This window comes from Trifolium pratense, linkage group LG5 (assembly GCF_020283565.1).
Source record: "Trifolium pratense cultivar HEN17-A07 linkage group LG5, ARS_RC_1.1, whole genome shotgun sequence".
Lineage (NCBI taxonomy): Eukaryota > Viridiplantae > Streptophyta > Magnoliopsida > Fabales > Fabaceae > Trifolium > Trifolium pratense.
The window spans coordinates 17,463,018-17,469,967 of record NC_060063.1 but is presented as its reverse complement, the minus strand read 5'-3'; the positions used below and the strand labels follow the sequence as shown (position 1 = coordinate 17,469,967).

General features: G+C 33.8%; 1 pseudogene; it reads right to left on the bottom strand.

The window, feature by feature from the left end:
- Nucleotides 1-209: 209 nt before the first annotated feature.
- Nucleotides 210-5,439, bottom strand: LOC123886148 (annotated as a pseudogene).
- Between the last annotated feature and the right edge of the window lie 1,511 nt (nt 5,440-6,950).

Here is a 6,950-nt window from a genome sequence, read left to right as displayed (position 1 = left end):
GTATAATCCAAAAAAACAATAAGTTAGTGAACCTCAATTAACATATTGAAACTTCAAAACATTGAGATATAGTATTCAAGCATAAATTGAAGCTAATAGAGATAAAAAAAAACTTGAATCTGCAACCTGAAATAAAAGAAAAGATGTAATTAAAAGTTGGTTGTAGAAGTAAGTTACAGTTAAATTAAATATGAGGCATGACTTACTATTCAAATATTATGGAAAACCTCTTTGTAGACAACATTAGTTGTTGAAGTTTTTGGTATTTTTTGTCATCATGAATCAAAATCTTAATTCCTTTTTTGCTTTTGACTCTTGAAACTGCAACATAAATCTGTCCATGACTAAAAACATCTTTTGGCAAGAAAAGACCAACAAAATCCAATGATTGTCCCTGTGACTTGTTAATAGTCATTGCATATGAAACCATTATAGGGAATTGCCTTCTTGTCAACTTGAAAGGCCATGGAGACTGGGATGGAGAAATCGGTATTCTTGGAATGTAAATAACATTACCATGATATTTCCCACCAATGACTTTTGCTTCGATGACATGATTTGCTAATTTGGTTACAATCAATCTTGTTCCATTACACAAACCTTTGGCCTGGTCTATGTTTCTCATTAACATAATAGGTGTTCCAACCTTCAACTTAATACTATGATTTGGAAGTCCAGAAGTATGGAGAGAATTCAAAAATTCAGGTGTATAAATATGAAGCATATCTTCATTATGAATGTCTGATCTATCAACTGAATTTGAACTGAAAAATTCAGTCTCTTCACCTGATAATAATAATTTCATATTTGTTAAAAAGGACAATATGTTGACTTGTAACATATAATGTGGAAGACAGATTTGAATAACTATACCTGGCATTAATCCAAGAACATAATCATTGATGGAATCGACAATCTCAAGGGTTGATGCTAATATTGCTCTACTTAACAAATATTCATAGTTTTTGTAATTATTTGAAAAATCTGGATAAGTACTTTCCACAATTCCTTGAATAGGATCCTCAAAATCTGTAATCAAAATTTCTTTAGGAATTTCAATTTCAGCTGTTCCATCATTAGGTTCTGAAAGTCTTCCTTCTCCAACCAAAAGCAACCATTTTGAGAATGCTTCAATCTCTTTATTTTCTTCAGTTGTAGAACCTTGTGTAAGTCTCATATTTTGTGTCAAAGTCAAAACCTTACAACGATCCCATATGTAAGATGCATTAAGTGCAGAATGAACAATATCAGATCGGGTACCTCTTGGGATGACCGGTAAAATCTGTCGTAAATTACCTCCGAATACAACAACTTTTCCACCAAATTTTTTTTCCGAGTTACTTCCATCACTCATAATGTCTTTAAGACTCCTATCCAAAGCTTCAAAAGTATATCTATGTGCCATTGGAGCTTCATCCCAAATAATCAACTTTGTTGCTCTGAATAAATTGGCAAGGTCAGAATCATGTTCAGTTTTGCAGATGGAGTTATCCAAAGTTGGTACAGGGAGCTTGAACTTCGAGTGTGCAGTTCTTCCTCCAGGAAGTAGAAGTGCTGCAATTCCACTTGTTGCAACTGTTAATACAATTTCTTGTTTTGATCGTAAAGCACTTGCAAGAGTTCTCCACATAAAGGTTTTCCCGGTTCCGCCGTAACCATGTAGGAAAAAAACTCCTCCCTGCTGTTTTGTAACAGCTTCCATGATCTGATGATAGATTTTTCTCTGCTCATCTGTAAGGTAAATATATTGATTAGGTATGGTACATCAATATTTCAAGGTCAATAAAAAGTAATTGTTACAAACCTGTCAATGTAGAAAACAATTGATTAAATTCTTGCTTCTGACTTGGTATATCATAATTCCTTTCATCATAAATAAGTCTATTGCCTAATTGTTCAAGCACATAACCTTGGGGATATGGAATTGAAGTAAATTCCTTTAAAGTTCTTCTATTAGCTTGCAAAAACTCTTCTATCTCTAACAATGTCAAATTCTCTATTTGTTGATCAGTTAGTTCCAAATCTGTGCAAAGGTTAAGGAAACAAAATTAATTAGTATCAATCAGATGAAATAATGAAAAAAAAACTTACAAATGAACTGATACTATAAATTTGATAAATACCTTTGTTATTAGCAATGAGTCTTTGTTGATATAAAATGCCATCTGATAACCATTGTAACGTGCTTTTGAAAACATGATATGGTCTGTCCATAGTACCACACAGTAGTAGAATGACAAACAATTTCCTTAAGAAGTAACCTGGTCCCCATCCACGTGCTTCCCTTATTGCACCTATGTATTCTTTATCATCACCAAGGAATCCCATAGCAAAGCATGCATCCCTAAATGTGAAATATCGAGTATTTCTAACCTTGCGTATTTCTTCATATGAAGTTGGTCCTTGGACAACGGTTAACATCATTCTCAAAAAGAATAGTTCTCCGGTTGTTGGTGGAACCCAAATTAAACGGCCAATTTTGAAACCTTTTTTCCTTGGTGTCCAAGCTTTTTTTTTTTCTTACTGTAAGTAAACTTTGTAACAAATTGACCATAAGTCAATTTTCTTGCAGATGGATAATCTTGATTTGCTTGTAACCATGATGTGAACATTGATTCGGTGACACTTGGTTTCTCAAGAATGTTTTCCATCCTATCGTGATCAGTGAAGTAGATAGCATTCTCTCCAACCAAATGAAAAAACATTCTTTCGACTGATGGTTTTCTGCCATGAATTTTGTAGGAATAAATTCTCCAACATGCTTCACTTGGTGAAATATACCTGCAATCAAGATATTGTTTGATTTCATCTATTGGTTGCCGATCAGATGTTACAACAGAAGCACTGATGCAGTCATAACCTTTGTGTATGTACTTGAACAAATATTTGATTGAAGTACTTTGATTACACCATTCCATGTTCATATGAGCTTGGTATTTAAGTAACAATCTTCTGTTATACGGAACAACATTTCTATTGTCCATAGTAATCCCATTTTTGACCACTGTGTATGAATTTAACCTCCTTCTGTAGACTGGAAAACCATCTTTATCAACTATAGTTTCCTCATTAAAACTTTTTGGAAAAAACTTAGAATACCTCTTATTTTTCATGCATGGTGACTCCTTTTTGTCTTTACCACATGGGCCATGAATCATATGCTTTTTCACCAGGTTGTACAACTCTCTGTCAGTTTCAGGATTTGGAATCTCAACAGAAATGATATTATCAATATCCTTCGGTGTAGGATATTTGCTTGAAGGATGTAAAAATATGATCATATGGGCATGCGGTAGTCCTCTTTTTTGGAATTCAATATAAAAAAAATAAAAACCATGATGAACTAAAAACAGGTAGCATATATAAGTTGAACTTCAGCTTCTGAAATATTGCATTAATGAATATGAGACGAATGACATAGTTAATATGTAAAAATAAGAGTGGAAGATCAAAACTTACATGCTAAAACCTTGCCGAGCGCATGTTTTTTTGTCAAATCCTTCATTAATAGGTCAAATTTCATCTTGAAAACCTTAGAAATAATGTCAGGACGATCTTGAGGTTGAAGATTATTTTTTGCCAATTCTCTAGTATTTCAGGCCAAGTTGGATTACAGGTGAAAGTGATGAACAGATCTGGAAATCCAACTGCAGATGAAATGGCCATTCCATCAAAATATAACTGATCCATGTATCTTTTACTCCCAACAAATGTAGACGGGAGAACAACTCTTGTGCCTCTTTTCTGACTTGTGCTTGGATTGCCAGTTTCACTATTGTTTTGTAAGTTATGATACTTACATACTCAGTTTTGGTTGATTTTTCCTCAACCAATTAAGCCTTTCACTTTCCATCATTGCATAACCATCAACCAGAAATTGTTGATAAAGTCTTCTCGAACATATTAAAGTTTTAGCTTCATTCTTCCTAGTTTGCATTCGGAATGAAAGCCAATCTTTAATTGTAAGTCTATTTCTCTTAGTAACTTCTGTATCATGTCTAAATCTATGTTGAATACCAGCTCTGAAACCATCTTCACCATATGGAAAAATGAGTGGATATTGATAAGCAAGATAACTTGGATGGAATTCATTAATTCTTTTCAAAAGACCATTTTTTTTATGCATGATGATGTCTCTTTGTGATCCTGTATTTACATCTCCTACAATGAATGCAGCGATTTCAGAAACAGTTGGTTGATTATAAATTCTGCCATCAATTTTTCTCTCGGCAATCAATTTCAACTTAAGATCTTCAACTTGATTATTTTGCAAGTGGTCGCGCGCCATTCGGAAGATTTTGGCATGAACATTGTGCTCGTCAAGCATACACTTCAACTTGTGTACAATGGTTTCATCCAATTCTTTGTTGCTTCTGAAAAAAGTAGCAATCGTTAAAAGTTGCGCAAAAAATTGAAGAAAATGTGTTTTTTAAAATTAACAAATGGTATACTTGAAATGCTGCATTTTGTTTTTGACTTCGTTTTCAGTATCATAAATGTAGAGTTGGGCAAACTTAGGAGGTTGTCCTTCTGGTGGGAGCAGACTTCCAATTCTATGACAAACTTGGCCTTGAATTCGTAAAGTTGGTGGCCCTTTTCCAGGAGTATCATGGTCATTCAATTGCATACCAGGTGATGTAAATGCAAACATAGAATTGTATATCCTGGTATGTGCTTGATAGTTCTGGCTATCTGAATTTCCTTTGTTAAATAAAAGATGTTGAAGCAGTGGTGGTGGTTGTTGCAGTAGAGGCAATTCAGCATTGCCTCCATGACAACATAGTTGGAACTGAGGTCTTGAAGTATGTCTTGTTCTACATTTTCTTTCTTGATACCACATTGATGCACCACAATGTTCACACTGCTAAACAGGGTCCCCTAAATCGAAGTAGCCTGCATCTATAGCAAGCTAACAATAGTTAGTGGACCATCGGATTGACTTAACCAACATTGGAGAACTCATTAATTAATTGGATCAATGTTAATATGATTGAAAATGCGATGAAAAAAAAATGTACCTTCATCATCGTTGTTATCTTCTATCGATGAATTTTCATCATCAGTTATCTCCTGATCAGAATGAGGTTCGGAACCACTTGAATTGTTATTGTCTGTGTCAGAATCTGAAGAAGAATCTTCAATTACATGGTTATAAAAAATGTGGGAGTATTGAGATTTTCTATGGGCAGAAGTTGGTGCAGTTGATGAGCTGGCTTGATCAGGATGAAGTGTTGCAGAAAACTTGTTGTAGAGGTTAACTCCACGTGTATTGTATCTTTTTGCGGGTTCAATTGTTGGGTTGTTGAATGTATGTGGTTGTGTAAATTGTGCAGATAAGTTGGATTGAGTGTTTTTGGTCAAAGCAAAAGGTTGATTTATCTGAAAATTCTGGTTGCGTTTGGGGGAATTTGATTGTTTAGAATCTGTTAAATGTGGCATTGATTGAATTATGGGTGTCTCTATTGGAGAAACGAATGATTGTGAACCAAATCTAGGAATGAGATGAGGTGTATGTGATGCATTGGGAAATTTGTTACATTCATTGTTTGATGGAGAAGTGTATGATTGTGAACCAAATCCAGGAATGAAATGAGTTTTATATTATGCATTGGGAACTTTGTGACTTTCATTCGGTGTTGGAGAAGTGTATGATTGTGAACCAAATCCAGGAATGAGGTGATTAGAAATTGATGATTGTGATGTAGTGACAGATGGAAGAGTTTTGAATTTGTTGGTTTGTGTTGAAATTTTCAATGGTATATTTTGATTTTTCAAAATGGATTTTTGTGAACCATGTGAAAAAGCCTTTTCAGAATTGTGAATGTTGAAGTTTGAGTTGTTAGTAATTGATACAAAATCATTTGATATAGATTGTAAAACCTGTCTTTTGTTTTGCAATGATGAATTCGATGAAGATGAATCAGTTTTCTTGAATTGAACACAATGTTTCTTGTTTATCATTAAAGTCTTTCTTCGTTCCCTTGCTTTTGAAGAATGTTGTTGATTTTCCTTGTTGTTTTCGTCCATGCTGAGGGAGATGATAATGCACAGGAAGTTGAAAAGGAAAAAGTGAAATTATATATTGGATAGTTGATGATGATAATTGAATGATAGTGAGAATAAATGTAGATGATTACCTGTTGAAGCTTTGGGTTGAAGGTTAGATATTTAGGAAAACCATATGAAAGTTAATAGTTAGATAATGATATAATTGTGTTAATTTGAAAAAATAAGTTTAATTTGACTTTTTAGTTATGGAGGGAAAAGCAATATTTGTAACACCCAAACCCCTTAACGCGAATTTATTGAATATAAATAAATAAAACACTTAAGAAATTTAAGCGTCACAGTTATAATACAAAATCACGGCATAATTAAAATCATGCTAGCACAGCGGAGATTAAAAGCAAATATAGATCATAAAGCATATCATACAATAATCATATTGTTCACACAATATCCCTAGGCTCTAGGCCATATCAACAACAAGGATATTATGTTTACAACAAAAGTAAGGATTAGCAAGGTCAAATATGCCATCACGGGCTTAAGTACAATTCAAGCGAATAACCCGACACGGTAAACACCTAATCAGAGCAATTCTATACAACCCATCAAAAAGATATACAAAATATATCTAAAGGAGTAGTCTAAGCTAATCTCCTCACCAAAAAGCGCACTATCACAAGCACGAGCAACTCATCTAACTCTGAGCGGGATCCTCAACCTGAGAATCTGAACCCCCAACGGTCCAGCACATAACACAAAGCATGAGAGTTAGATCACATAATCAAATATAAGTGTAAGTAAAACGGTACTTAACACTCCTTCATAACATATGCATACATCACAATTATACATATATATATCCACATCTATTGTAACAACCCGATATTTTATACTTATCTTCTAAGTTATTTTCTTGATTTATTTCACAACTTATCTTAAAC